Source organism: Artemia franciscana, chromosome 6, assembly GCF_032884065.1.
Source record: "Artemia franciscana chromosome 6, ASM3288406v1, whole genome shotgun sequence".
Taxonomy (NCBI): domain Eukaryota; kingdom Metazoa; phylum Arthropoda; class Branchiopoda; order Anostraca; family Artemiidae; genus Artemia; species Artemia franciscana.
This window is the reverse complement of record NC_088868.1, coordinates 20668353-20682412: the sequence shown is the minus strand read 5'-3', so window position 1 is coordinate 20682412 and position 14060 is coordinate 20668353. Positions and strand designations below refer to the sequence as shown.

The 14060-nt window shown below is 37.3% G+C and overlaps 1 protein-coding gene across 5 annotated transcripts in view; it reads left to right on the top strand.

Moving 5' to 3' along the window:
- LOC136028172 (ileal sodium/bile acid cotransporter-like) overlaps positions 1 to 14060 on the top strand; it is a 74097-nt gene that overhangs the window by 42276 nt on the left and 17761 nt on the right. The gene's annotated exons all lie outside the window — the stretch shown is intronic.

Genomic DNA, 14060 nt, shown 5'->3' with positions numbered 1-14060 from the left:
CTTCCAGGTAAGCTAGGACGATGAAATTTGGCAGGTGTATCAGGGACCGGACCAGATTAAATTAAAAATAGTCGTTTTCCCGACTTGACCATCGGGGGGGAGAGAGGGGGGGGGCCCGTTAATTCGGAAAAAATAGGAAAAATGAAATATTTTTAACTTACGATATTGATCAGATCTTAATGAAATTTGATGTTTGGAAGGATACCGTGTCTCTGAGCTGTTATTTTAAATGCCGATTGGATCTGGTGACATTGGGGGGGATTTTGGAGGGGAAACCTAAAATATTGGAAAACACTTAGAGTGGAGGGATCGGGATGAAACTTCGTGAGAAAAATAAGCACAAGTCCTAGATACACAATTAACATAACCGGAACGGATCCGCTCTCTTTGGAGTAGTTGGGGGGGGGGGGCTAATTCTGAAAAATCAGAAAAAATGAGGTATTTTTAACTTACGAACGGGTGATCGGATCTCGATGAAATTTGATATTTAGAAGGATATCGTGTCTCAAAGCTCTTATTTTAAATTCCGACCGGATCTGGTGACATTGGGGGAGTTTGGGGGGGGACCTAAAATAATGGAAAACACTTCGATTGGAGGGATCGGGATGAAACTTGGTGAGAAAAATGAGCAGAAGTCTTAGATACGTGACTTACATAATTGGAACGGATCTTCTCTTTCGGGGGGGGGGGGGGGGGGTAATTCTAAAAAATAGAAAAAATGACGTATTTTTAACTTACGAAGGAGTGATCGGATCTTCATGAAATTTGGCAGGCGTATCAGGGACCGGACCAGATTAAATTAAAAATAGTCGTTTTCCCGATTTGACCATCTGGGGGGGAGTGGGGGGCCCGTTAATTCGGATAAAATAGAAAAAATGAAGTATTTTTAACTTGCGAACGGTTGATCGGATCTTAATGGAATCTGATGTTTGGAAGGATATCGTGTCTCAAAGCTGCTATTTTAAATCCCGACTGGATCCGGTGACATTGGGGAGGGGGAACTTAAAATCTTGGAAAACACTTAGAGCGGAGGGATCGGGATGAAACTTGGTGAGAAAAATAAGCACAAGTCCTAGATACATGATTGACATAACCGGAACGGATCTGCTCTCTTTGGGGTAGTGGGGGGGGGGGGTTAATTCTGAAAAATTAGAAAAATGAGGTATTTTTATCTTACGAACGGGTGATCGGATCTCAATAAAATTTGATATTTAGAAAAATATCGTGTCTCAAAGCTCTTATTTGAAATCCTGACCGCATCGGGTGACATTGGGGGAGTTTGGGGGGACCTAAAATCACGGAAAACGCTTAGATTGGAGGGATCGGGATGAAACTAGGTGAGAAAAATAAGCAGAAGTCTTAGATACGTGATTTACATAATTGGAACGGATCCGGTCTATCGGGGGGGGGGGGGGGGTTAATTCTGTAAAATTAGAAAAAATGACATATTTTTAACTTGGGAAGTAGTGCTCGGATCTTCATGAAACTTTATGTTTAGAAGGACCTCGTAACTCAGATCTCTTATTTTAAATCTCAACCGATAGACTTGGATAACCTACGAGTGGGTGATCGGATCTTAATTAAGTTTCATATTTAGAAGGACATCGTGACTCAGAGCTCTTGTTTTAAATCCTGACCGACATTAAGCCTCTGATTTTCCTTTTAAATCAATCTGTTGATTCTTAGAATTTTGTTAGAGTTCATACCATATGAGCTCTTGGCTCTTAGTTCTTCTTGCCTCGTCCCAAGTGCCATATGAGCTCTTAGCTCTTGTTAAATTAATCAATAAAATAGCGAACAGAAGTTAAATATAAGTAATATAGGGCAGAAACTTCCTGGGTGGCAACATCGCCATTGTATGTGGCCATTATTTTTATTTTAAGTTCGCCGTCACTAGTCATGTCATTTTTTTTTTCGTTTTTCGTTTCATTTCTTCATTCATAGTATTGTCTGCTCATTTTAGCTTTGATATATTAGAGAAGCTAATTTCTGCTCGTTTTATGTTTATATTTGGTCTTTATGTTTTGTGGAAAAACGCTGTTTTTCTAAAACTAAGTGTCATGAAGACCCACGTTTTGTTATTTTCTGAAGTACCAAAGACTTCTAAAAGCTGTGGCTTCCATGCATCTATGAAAAAGAAGACTATGTCATTTTCGTAATTTTACTGGAGAAGAGACAAAGTTTCCAAAGATGCAAACATATTTCTATGCTCGCCTTTGTTTCTGTAACGATAAGAGATGCAGATTCTGATTGCATCAATCGTATTACCTCTTCCAGCTTAGCCGTGACGTGTCTATAATCCATTTTTGACCTAGATGGTATACGCATGGATGCAAATTTTGTGACTTGGGGAGGAGGCTCCCCCACACACGCGCATTAAAGTTGAAAGGGCTCTTTAAAATTTGTAAACATTACTTTCAAATATTCCAGCCTTATAAGATCCGATACGAGCCCTTAGCCCTAACCTTTCCAAAAAAAAAGATGGAAAATGTGTGTCTATGGTATTGCTATCGGCCACACCTCAATTTTTATTACGGGAGCAAAGCTAACATCAACCTATCTACAAGAAAAAATAAAAATAACGGAGGCTACTGACGTAATCAAACAGTTCGTGGTAACGAACTGTAAGTAAGGAGCGACCCGGCTCAATAGTAACCGAAACCCTAAAAAATAGAGTTTTAATACCAATAGATATATAAAAAAAATCGGCTTATTATGCAGATTTAAATATTTAAGTTTCATTACGTTTAGTCTAACCGATTAAAGGATACGAACCTGAGAAAATTTGCCATATTTTCGAAAAAAGGAGGAAACACGCCCTAAAAGTATTAGAATCTTAATGAAAATCGCACCATCAGATTCAGCGTATCAGAAAACTCTTCTGTAGTGTTTTCAAGCTCCTATCTACAAAAACATGGAATTTGTATTTTTTTTTTTTGCCAGAAGAAAGATCAAGGTTGCGTATTTATTTGTTTTTGTTTTTTTCTTTCTAGTGGTGGTCGTCTTGACCCAGTGTTCCTAGAATTTGTTCTAGAATCGTGAGAGGGTTCGTTCGATCGGAAATTGAAAGTTCTAGTGCCCTTTTAAAGTGAGCAAAAAGATTTGAGGGCAACCAGGCCGCCTCCCCCGCCCCTTTTTCCCAAAGTCGTCCTATCAAAATTTTCAGATAGCCATTTTGCTTATCATCGATGAAATATCCATTAACAATGCCTTTGGATATCACATGACCCCCCACAGCCCCATGATAAAGGTCTTTAAGGTCGTAAAATTTACCTATTTTATACACATAGTCGCTGTTATTGTGGCTTTTTCAATTTGCTGCTTAGTTTCCAAATGTGATTAATTATTATTCTGGTAAAAAAAAAAAAAAATCATTTAAAAATTATCATTGTAGTCATTCTTTACCCAGTTGGCTAACTCCGTTAAGCAAACAGCGGAGAAAAGAGGCAAATTATATGAATTTTTAATTTCTATTATGTTTTACCAATCATGTATACAACTAGTGGGATTGGGAAAGAAGGAATTCCTCACAGGATGGCTGAATGACTCACAATAATTTTAGAAGTTTCGCATCTATCCTAATAGTTTTTTTGTATCTTGATATGGAAAATATGGCTAAGTTTATTTTTGCATTTAAGAAATCAAATTGAGAACCGAAGAAGGGAGGATAGTTCAGTGTCCATTTTTTCATTTTGGGGTATTAATCCTCATTGGAAAATTGCCAAGTTACAGATTACTTTAGATATCCGTAAACCTTAACTTGAAGGAAAAAACTTGGCTAAAAATATTGTCAATTTGACTTACAGTCATGGAAAATACCAATGGGGGAGCAAAAGCTTCGACCCCCTCCTCCCAAGTCACAAGTTTATGCCCCTACCCCATGTAAATAGATAACATAAATATGCTTTTCCACCATTTGTTCATTGCCAAACTTGAATTCAGAAAACTTTGTTGATAGGAATCTTGGCACCTTTCGTTTGTTAGTTGATTAATATGGGTATTTGTCTTCATTTTATGACCTCGTAAATTTAAAACCGGTATATGCTTGATTTGACCTTTGTTTGTTTGTTTTGGAAAATTGTTTCTACCTGAATTAAATCAACCTTAATTTCAACATATAGTTTAAATCTCAACACATGGTTGCAGCAGTAGCTGCACCTAGTAAAGACCGAATCACAGCTCATAGTAACCAAAAGTTAAAAAAACGCGTTTTGAAAAAAAAAACTGCCTAGTGAAAAAAAATGTCATCTGAAACTGACTCGGGAATGGTAACCATTTTTTCGGCTCGTTTTTAAAAATAAAAGTTAATTGCGAAAAGAAACTTATGGTGATTTGAGCAGGACTTTTGGTGCCATTTCTCAAGAGGAAAAGCTGGGGGTAGTGGGCAACCAGAGCTTTCAAGATTTATGTTTAATGGCTCATTTAAAAGCTATTGCTCATATATACGTGATGTTTATCAATTTTACTATTTATAATGTGACATAGCACTAAAAAAAAAACACTTTTGGAGTCACTTCTTAAGTAAAAAAGCTTGGGAGTATAAAACGATATCATTATAATAATTATAGTCCAAAATCCTTAACTGGAGGTTTGCAAGAACACCTCACTTATGTTCCTCTTCTAAGCCCCTTAAATAAGCTACGTAATTAAGGTACAAACACCAATATACTAAATTATTTCCCGCCTTGGTTTTTTTTTCAATCACGGTTTCCCCCCTATATGATTATTTTTAAGATAAGATAATTTCACTGATTTTGTAAATGGGTTGCACTCATTTTTTAAAGCATGCCCCGGGAAGATATTTTGTCAGGCATGTTGATTTAAAAGGGAATAGAAGTCATCTGGTTCATGGTTTGCAACAACATTCTTAGCAGATCACTAAATCCATACCCCTACGAATGGCATAATTTTTTCAAAATCCTGTGGGGCTGGGGGAAGGGTCTAAGCTGGAGCTATTTTTTCTGAAATCAGGTTAAAATGACAGAGAAAACTGAAAAACAAGCTCTATCGTTGTTGCAGTGGTAGCTGCACCCTAGTAAAGAGTGAACCACAGCCCATAGTAACAAAGAATCAAAAACGCGTTTAGATAAAAGCTACCTAGTGAAAAATACTTATCATCTGACGCCGACTCAGGAATGGTAACTAGTATTACGATTCGTCCTAAAAGTAAAAGCTTGTTGAGAAGAGAAATGTATGGTGATTTATTAAAAAAAACCTGAAACCCCTCGAAAATTACGTCTGATGAAAATGAAATGTGTAGCATTGTAATCAGCATGGTCAATTACAATTTAAGGGGAAATTACAGCCCCTCTCCTTAAACAACAAGGAAAATCTTTTTTTGCATGGGTAGCACTGATCTGTCTCCCGTTTTTTGCTTTCTTTTTTTAATTTTTTTTAGCAGGGCTAGGGGTGACTGGAGCATTATAGAGAGATGTGTAATAGCTCATTCGAACTGAAATTAAATTTTCTAGTGCCGTTTTTAAGTGACCAAAAATATTGGATGGTAACTAGCCCTCCCTCCCTTCAAAGTAATCAATCAAAATTTCGAGATAGCCATTTTGTTCAACATAGTTCAAAGGTCCAAGTATCTATGGTTTTGGTTATGCTATGACCATCTATAGTCTTTGGGGAAAGGGCTGTACGCTGTATCGGTATCGGACGTGTCGATATCACGATGGGCGTATTGTTATTGGGCGTATTGGTATCGCCTGTATCTTGGACAGGTTCTTAGTTGCTCAAATAAAAGATATTGCTCATATATGCGTGCTACCTACAAATTCCACCATCAGCAAGTTCCAAACGGCACTAAAAACGGCATTTTTGGTGCCTTGTCTCAAGTGGAAAAGCTGAGGCTACTGGACTTCCAGAAATTTTTTTGAGTGGCGTCTAATGGCTTATTTGAAAGCTATTGCTGACATCTACATGTTTTTTTTTTTTTTATCAAGTCTAACATCCGTAAGTGTGATATAGCACTAAAAGCAGCGGCATAGTTTCTTCAAAATCGTAAAGTGGGGGGGGGGGGCAAAGGTGGACCAAACTTCCCCAGATCAAGTGAAAATGTCAGTGAGAAATGAAAAATTAGTCTTATTTTACCATAAAAGCAAAGAATTACTTAAAAAAAACTGTCCTGTTTCTCTGATAATGATTATGCAGGCTTGTCTTAGTTTCGACAAGATTTTCGAAGAAACTAAATTTCAGCTGAGGGGGGTGGTGGTGGCAAAATGGGGTTTCAGGGGGCAATTACCCCGTGCCTCTTAGCAAATTTTGCCCTTGACTGAAAACAACTCTTTTGATGTCACCTCTTAAGTAGAAAATCTTGGGAGCATAAAACGATATTATCATTGTAATAATTATGGTCTAAAACCCTTGACTGGATTTTTAGAGGCGTGGTTGTGTTAGTACAGCGTTGGACAACAAATTAGAGTGTCTTCGGTTCGATTCCTAATTGTTTTTGTTTTTTGTTTTTTTTTTGTTTTTTTTTTATTCACGGTTTTGTCCCCTTCTACATGATCATTTTCAGATGATTTTGCTGATTTTATAAATATGATTACCTCATTTTTTAAAGCATGTCCCGGGAAGGTATTTTATCAAGCATTTTGATTCAAAAGGGAGTAGAGGTCATCCAGTTCATGGTTTACTACGACATTCTTAATTGATCACTACTTCCATACCCCAGCGTATGGCGTAATTTTGTCAAAATCCTGTGTGGGAGAGGGGTAAAAGCTGGAGCCAATTTTCCGAAATCAAGTGAAGAGAAAACTGAAAAACGAGCCTTATAGTAATAAAAAAGGTAAAGATCTACTAAAGAAAACTGACCTGTTTCAGTGGATGCTTGAATTATGCAGGTTTATTTTAGTTTTGACAACACTTATAGAGAAACTAAATTTCTGCTGGGGGTGGCAAACTGGGGTCTGGGAGAAAAATGCAGTCTGGGAGAGGCAGTTGCCCTCTCTGTCCCATAGTAAATTACGCTCCTGACCCCAACCCCTTGTCACTTAGTTGTAGGAGAAGTGTAGGCATGTGGTCTTGGAACTGCTCAAAGTTGTATATTAAAAAGAAGGATTACATATTGTTATACTTACTTATTCAAATTATTTTCTTGACAATTCCTCCGTAATGTTTTTTCCATACGTAAGATTGTGCATCTAAAGAGGAAGACAGACAAATGAAAACAGTTCTGTTGGAGATTTCAGGTAATTTTTCGCGAAATTTTCGAAATGAAATCAAACTTGATTTATAGCACGATTTATTGTACCTAAGCAAGAAATGATCATTTTTTTTTTTGAAATTTCGATTCATTTGTAAGTAACGAATGGCCTTTCTATTTAGGGACAGGTCAAATAACTCCTTAAGTATAAAGGCACATTTCTGTTGAGCTAGCAAAATTTACCTCAAGCATGTCGATATACAAACCTGTCTGCTTAGTTAACCTTTTGCATAGAAGCTACTCGCCTGGAGCTACTTTCTTAAGTGCTACTAAATTTATTTTTTAAAACAAAGAATAAAAGGTATATTTCTTCTTTAAAAAAAATACAAAAAGAAACGACACTATTTTTCCCTAGATTGGAGGCGATTATAATTTATATATAAAAAAATAACTTTTGAACTGAAACTAAGGAGCAACATTAAAACGAACAGAAATTATTCCGTAACATAAAAAAGATCATAGAAATGTTGTTTCTAAACTGAATTTTAATCAAAAACGAGCAAAGAATAATTTAAAAAACGAAGTTTTTCTGAGGGAAGTAAAGAGCGAAGTTGAAACTTAAAACGAGCAAAACTTATTACTTCACACCCCATCTAACGTATATCAATAAAAGTAATGCAAATAAATCAACTGGTGATATTTCCCTATGTTGTAGGATTACAGAAAACTAACGCTTTACTGAAAACACAAAACAAAGTAGGAGTTTTGGTACGGTAATAGCAAACCATTTTTGAAACACTACGATAATGGAAGATTTTTGAAACACTCGTAATGCCAGAACTTACAGATAAATGCTACATGCCGCTATATCAGTTTGGCTTCCAAAAAGGCCTAGGGTGTGCCCACGCGCTTACTGCACTATCGTCAATACTTATAGATGTTGATAAGTCTGGTGATTAGATCGTCCTAGGGAGTCATGATGTAAGCCTTGCTTTCGACTCTCTGATTCACGCAGAAATTCTCCTTGAGCTATATAAACGTGTAGTTGACACGTCTGCCATTCGTGCTTTAAATGATATGTATAACCATCTTCCTGTTGTAATCAGGCTACCTGATGGGACCATAACACGTTTCGTTATTTCAGTCCGTCGAGGCGTTAGACAGGGTGCCCTTACCTCTCCAGTTGCCTTCAATAACTGTATCCTGAACGCCCAATCCAGCGCAGTTCCTTCGTGTATTTTAAAAAGGATTGATGTGTTACTGATCGTTTATGCATATGATATTTTAACCCCAGTCGAACAGTACAGTCGTTCGAAAGAAATTTTGCTATTTCAAGTAAAGAATATGCTAAGATTAACCTTACATTCTATAGAGAAAAATCGGACGTGGTTCTGTTCAACTGGGGTGAAACTCGAGCAGGATTTACTATTAATCTCGACGGCGCGCCAGTTACCCCAAAATCACCAATGAAATATTTAGGGCTTCCTATCGTTGACACTCTTAAAGCAACTAGAAGGCTCTTAATCCTTCATTTCCAACATCGAACAGCAACTGCATACGGAAGCTTGGTAGCAAACAAACTTCAACTCAACCGCAAATTGCTAGCGAAAGTTTACAATGCTGCTGCACTCCCGAATTTCCTATACCTTGCACCTTTTTGGCGTACCTTTACGATAACCGAGACGAAGGAGCTTCGGCGAATCTATTTCCGGTATGTCAAATACCTGCCTGCCCTTCCACCATGGTCAAGCAATTCCTGGGTCATTAAAAGATACGGCATCAAAGACCCGAATGCTTCTATCAGAAAAAGCATAGAAGCTTATAATAGTAGAATTGGTCGGCACCCATGGAGCGCTATTTTGATTCAATAAATGTTTTGCTTTTGTATGTTTTAATTGTTTTTAAGTAAGGTGAAGTGTTGTTTAGTTTTTTAGGTCATTTTCTTTTCCCTCTTTTGTTTTATTCACGTTATACTCCGTTTTTCATGTGTATTACAACGGGTTATAAATAAATTCAATTCAATTTAACAGTATACAAGCAAAGCATTTTTAGATTGTTGCCTTTTTTTAATTTGGCATCACTTCTGCACAATGAGCTCAGTTCAATGATTGACTGTCGTTTTGGATCTGAAAAGGACATTTCATGATTATCTTGTAGATAAGCTCGAAGTGAAGGAATCTTATTTGTATTAAGACTACTCACTCGCTTTAAAATCTTTATCGCAACTTGAAATTCTCTGTTTTATAGAGAGAAAAAACTGGATTTCCAGAGTTCATGTTACAGTTGAAATGTTCGACATTTGGAGTAATACTAGGTGAGACAAAGATGTTACCTGATAAATCAGTCCATTATTTTTTATGCTGTTTAATGATTATAAACTTATTATTTTCATGCCTAAGTTTTTAAGATAATTTTAATTGTATACTGAGAGTTACTGATAGCACAGCTCCTGTAAGACTATGAAAAAGCGTTATAGGTCAGTTTGTTGTTGTGAGGCTACGTATATACTTTTGACTCCTAAATCAATTTTCATTTGTTTATCCTTGGCTTTTGTGTTTTCAGTAAAGCGCCAGTTTTCTGTAATCCTACAAACATAAGAAAATATCACCAGTTGATTTATTTGCACTAGTTTTATTGATATATGTTAGATAGGCTCTGAATTAATAATTCTTGTTCGTTATAAGTTTCAACTTCGCTCTTTACTCCCCTTGGAATTTTTTTTTAATTAATCGAACAGTTCGTGGTAACGAACTGTAGTAAGGAGCGACCCGGCTCAATAGTAAACGAAACTCTAAAAAATGGAAATTGATGCTAAGAGATATATCAAAAGAATCGGATTTTTATGCTGATTTTAAATATATAAGTTTCATCAAATTTAGTTTTGTCATCAAAAGTTACGAGCCTGAGAAAATTTGCCTTATTTTGGAAAATAGGGGGAAACACCCCCTAAAAGTCAAAGGATCTTAACGAAAATCACACCATCGCATTCAGCGTATCAGAGAACCCTATAGAAAAAATTTCAAGGTCCAATCTACAAAAATGTGGAATTTTGTACTTTTTGCCAGAAGACAGATCACGGGTTTATTTGTTTGTTTGTTTTTTGTTGTTTTTTTTCCAGGGGTCATCGTATCGACCAAGTGATCGCAGAGTGTTGCAAGAAGGCTCATTCTAACGGAAATGAAAAGTTCTAGTGCCCTTTTTAAGTGACCAAAAAAATTGAAGGGCACCTAGACCCCCTCCCACGCTCATTTTTCCCAAATTCAACGGATCAAAATTTTGAGATAGCCATTTTGTTCCGTATAGTCGAAAATCATAATAACTATATCTTTGGGGATGACTTACTCCCCCACAGTCCCTAAGGGAGGGGCCGCAAGTTACAAACTTTGACCAACGTTTATATACAGTAATGGTTATTGGGAAGTGTACCGACGTTTTCAGGGGGATTTTTTTGGTTTGGGTGTGGGGTTGAGGGGAGGGGGCTATGTGGGAGGCTCTTTCCTTGGAGGAATATTTCATGAGGGAAGAGAAATTCAATTAAAAGGGCGCAGGATTTTCTAGCAATAAATACTTCGCTCTTTATGCTAAAGTATTTTTAGTAATTTCAACTATTTATTCTACGGCCTTTCTGATTGAGGGGTCATTATTAAAGAATTGGGACAAAACTTAAGATTTAGTTAGAAGAGCGGGGTATTCACGAGGGGACAAACCCCCTCATATATATAATAAAAAATATAAGAATATAAAAGTTTGTTACATAAGTTAATTCTTAAGTTATGTATATTTTTTACTAATAAAAACGTTCGTTAAAAATTAAAAGTTCTAGTTGCCTTTTTAAGTAACCGAAAAATTGGAGGGCAACTAGGACTCCTTCCCCACCCCTTATTTCTCAAAATCGCCTGATCAAAACTAAGAGAAAGCCATTTAGCCAAAAAAGGATTATTATGCAAATTTCATTTTAATAATTTATGTACGGAGAGTCAAAATCAAACATGCATTAATTCAAAAACGTTAAGAAATTAAATAAAAAAACTAGTCTTTTTTAACTGGAAGTAAGGAGCGACATTAAAACTTAAAACGAACAGAAATTACTCCGTATATGAAATGGGTTGTCTCCTCCGCAATCCCTCGCTCTTTACGTTAAAGTTTGACTCTTTGCCACAATTCTATTTTTTAAAACAATTAAAAACTTTAGCGTAAAGAGCGAGGGATTGCGGAGGGGACAACCCATTTCATATACGGAGTAATTTCTGTTCGTTTTAAGTTTTAATGTCGCTCCTTACTTTCAGTTGAAAAAAAAACTTGTTTTTTTATTTAATAATAACAAGAACCTAGTACCTAGGCTTTACAAAAACTCATGAAAGTATACTTTTGTTTGAAATCATGTAAAGAGGAATACTTGTAGTAGCGCTTAGTGAAGTGTATCCTTTCATCATATCTTTTGGTTGATCTAGTGATCTAGGACGCTGTTCAAAATAGTCTATATGAATGTTTGGCTTGTTTCCACCAAATTGAAAGCAAAAGTTCACCTACCGTCTTCCATTGCTGTTTTTGTGCTTTTAGTTTGATCTCCATGAATCTCTTAATCGTTTGATGTGTTTCTAAGCCTTCAATCACTTATTTATACAGGCCTCAACATATGTATACCTCCTGTGTATTCGAAATGACATATAGCATATATAGGATTTCATTGACAGATCTACTTTATTTCGCGGTATCCGCAAGGATAAATAGACTGTGACACACTAAACTAGACATAGAACTCACTTATGTCTCTATCAGTAGTAATGGATTAGCTGTGTGACAAATGTATACTTACACGGGGAGCTGGAATAGCAGCCCAGTCAACAAAGTTACCGTAATTTGCCCCTGTTTTCGTATTCCTCTGTAGTTTATTCATAATTTGCCTTTTTTTTTGTTGTTCTGACTAGTGTTGTCAATTGAGAGCGGGCAAAGGGGTTATGTGCCCCATAGATTTTTTTGCTCCCATTCAGAAAATACCCTTTTTTTTGGGGGGGGGGGTGAAATTTTCTTCGAAAAATGCCGTTTTTGGTTTTGATGGCACTTGGTATTAACCAAGTGACATATAGCAATCGCAAATTCTGTCGGTCCTGGTTTTGCTACTTTAGGCACTTCCAGGTAAGCTAGGACGATGAAATTTGGCAAGCGTATCAGGGACCGGACCAGATTAAATTAGAAATAGTCTTGGGGTAGTTGGGGGGGGGGGGTAATTCTGAAAAATTAGAAAAAATGAGGTATTTATAACTTACGAACGGGTGATCGGATCTCAATGAAATTTGATGTTTAGAAGGATATCGTGTCTTAGAGCTCTTATTTTAAATCCCGACCGGATCTGGTGACATTGGGGGGGGGGGGGGTTTGGGAGGTGGAAACCTAAAACTTGGAAAACACTTAGAGTGGAGGGACCGGGATGAAACTTGGTGGGAAAAATAAACACAAGTCCTAGATACATGATTGACATAAACGGAACGGATCCGCTCTCTTTGAGGTAGTTGGGGGGGGGGGGTTATTTCTGAAAAATTAGAAAAAATGAGGTATTTTTAACTTACGAACGGGTGATCGGATCTCAATGAAATTTGAATTTTAGAAGGATATCGTGTCTCAGAGCTCTTATTTGAAATCCCGACCGGGTCTGGTGACATTGGGGGGGAGTTGGGAGGGGGAAACCTAAAACTTGGAAAACACTTAGAGTGGAGGGATCGGGATGAAACTTGGTGGAAAAAATAAGCACAAGTCCTAGATACATGATTGACATAACTGGAACGGATCCTCTCTCTTTGGGGTAGTTGGGGGAGGGGTTAATTCTGAAAAATTAGAAAATATGAGGTATTTTTAACTTACGAACGGGTGATCGGATCTCAATGAAATTTGATATTTAGAAGGATATCGTGTCTCAAAACTCTTATTTTAAATCCTGACCGGATCTGGTGACATTGGGGGAAGTTTGGGGTGGGGGAACCTAAAATCATGGAAAACGCTTAGATTGGAGGGATCGGGATGAATCTTGGTGGGAAAAATAAGCAGAAGTCTTACCTACGTGATTTACATAATTGGAACGGATCCGCTCTATTGGAGGGGGGGGGGGGTAATTCTGAAAAATAAGAATCAATTACGTATTTTTAACTTACGAAGGAGTGATCGGATCTTCATGAAACTTTATATTTAGAAGGACCTCGTAACTCAGATCTCTTATTTTAAATCTCAACCGGATCAAGCGTAATTGGGGGGGGGGGGCAGTTGGGGGGACCGGAAATCTTAGAAAATACTTAAAGCGTTGAGATCAGGATGAAACTGGATGGGAAGAATAGAAACCTGTCTAAGATACGTGACTGATATAACCGGTCCAGATCTGCTCTCTTTGGTGGAATTGGGGGGGGGGGTAATTTTGAAAATTGAGGTATTTGTAACTTACGAAAGGGTGACCAAATCTTAATGAAATTTGACATTTAGAAGGATCTTGTGCTTTAAAGTTCTAATTTTAAATTCCGACCAGATCCTATGACATTGGGGGGAGTTGGAGGGGGAAACCGGAATTCTTGGAAAACGTGAAAATTGGGATATTTTTATCTTACGAATAGGTGATCGGATCTTAATGGAATTTGATATTTAGAAGGAATTTATGTCTCAGAGCTCTTATTTCAAATTCCGACCAGATCTTTTGACATTGGGGGGAGTTGGAGGGGGAAATCTTGGAAAAACACTTGGAGTGGAGGAATCGGGATGAAGCTTGGTGGATAGAATAAACAAATTTCCTTGATACGTGATTGACAGAATCGTACTGGATTCGCTCTCTTTGGAGGAGTTGGGGGGAGGGGTTCAGTGATTTGGCGAGTTTGGTGCTTCTGGACGTGCTAGGACGATGAAAATTGGCAGGCGTGTCAGGGATCTGCACAAA